Source organism: Pygoscelis adeliae, unplaced genomic scaffold (assembly GCF_000699105.1).
Source record: "Pygoscelis adeliae isolate BGI_AS28 unplaced genomic scaffold, ASM69910v1 Scaffold75, whole genome shotgun sequence".
NCBI lineage: Eukaryota > Metazoa > Chordata > Aves > Sphenisciformes > Spheniscidae > Pygoscelis > Pygoscelis adeliae.
This window is the reverse complement of record NW_008824772.1, coordinates 5,028,180-5,029,519: the sequence shown is the minus strand read 5'-3', so window position 1 is coordinate 5,029,519 and position 1,340 is coordinate 5,028,180. Positions and strand designations below refer to the sequence as shown.

The following is a 1,340-nucleotide window of genomic DNA, read 5'->3' as shown; positions in this document are numbered from 1 at the left end:
TTTGTTTCCTGGAAGAGGGAACGTGGGAGGAGGATCTCTGCCGGGAAGGCTCTCTCCCCAGAGGAGCGCAGCCGCACGGGGGCTTCCCCGGTGCCACGCTCATTCCCCGCGGACAGCCTGATCTCTGGCAGTAGTGATGGCTCCTCGTCTGGCAGAGGTGATGGAGAGAAGGGAGGAGAATCCCACTGCTCAGAGGATCACGCTGCCTTCAGGAGCAGCCTGCTGCCTCCCAACAGCTATTCCTCTTTCTGTGCTGCATTGCACAGAGAAGGGAGACGCGGGTGCTCCTTTTCCCACCCGCCTTCAGCCCCTTCCAGCTGCTCCCCATCTTTCCTTCCCCACCCCGAGAAGCTGCCTGAGGCAGAGCAGCCCCGGGTCACCCGCTCCGGGGACGTGGCAGCTTTGGGAATCGGCTTTGCCAAGGCATTGGGGAAACGTCACCGCTGTGTCCCCTGCCGCCCCCGCTCCCCCGGTGCCGGCAGGGCGCTGGGGGCTAGGCTTGTCTGCAGGAACACAATTAATTAGGTCGTTCCAGTAATGAATTCCTTACAAACCTCACATTGAAATCCTTGCTGTAACGAGGTGCCAATGATAAAATGGCATTGAGGTCGCAGGTTTAAATGGACCCCGCGCCCAGAGGAGCCCTTTGCCGCAGGCAGCAGCCACTGCCGCGGGGATGTACATGCTCCAGGGGCGATGCCAGCAGCTGCTCCCCTGGGGGTCCCGGGGCCAGGAGCAGAGAGGGATGGATCCCTGCTCCAGGGCTGGCTCCTGGTATAGATCCCTGCCCTGTTAATGGTCTTTAGGGTAATTATGAAGGATCCCATTATCTCCTCAGCTGCAGAGTGTTGTTAGCCTGCTGCTTGCCTTCATCCTGGCCCCGCAAGAGGACCTTGGGGAGCTTGTGAGAAAAATGAATAATGAATTTCAGATTGGACATGAATTGGTAATTAATCACTCCTGGAATTAATTCCAGACAAAGGCGAGGGGGGAGGATGTTGGGGGGGAGCAGGAGGCAGGCAGGGAAACGAGCTGAGCCAGAGCTGGGTCAAGGCAGGGGCCGAGGGGGAGATGTGGGGTCATCAGGGACCACAGCAGCTGTTATCCAGGGCAAGGACTTGGGGATGCGGTGACTCCCTGGGGACACGGGGCGAGGGCAGCCCCTGCCAGGCACGGGGGAGGCTGCACGGGCGTCCCTGCTGGGCGTGGGTGCTGGGTTTGCTGCTGGCCTCGGGGCTGGTGGCAGAGGATGTCTCACGCCAGGGAAGCAGTGCCATGGTGGGAGGTGTGCGTGCCACCGCTCGGCGGCTGGCAGGGGCGGTGGGAGCCGGGGCAGCAGT

General features: G+C 61.3%; 1 protein-coding gene across 1 annotated transcript in view; it reads left to right on the top strand.

The window, feature by feature from the left end:
- SPATA20 (spermatogenesis associated 20) overlaps positions 1 to 1,340 on the top strand; it is a 10,826-nt gene that overhangs the window by 8,265 nt on the left and 1,221 nt on the right. The gene's annotated exons all lie outside the window — the stretch shown is intronic.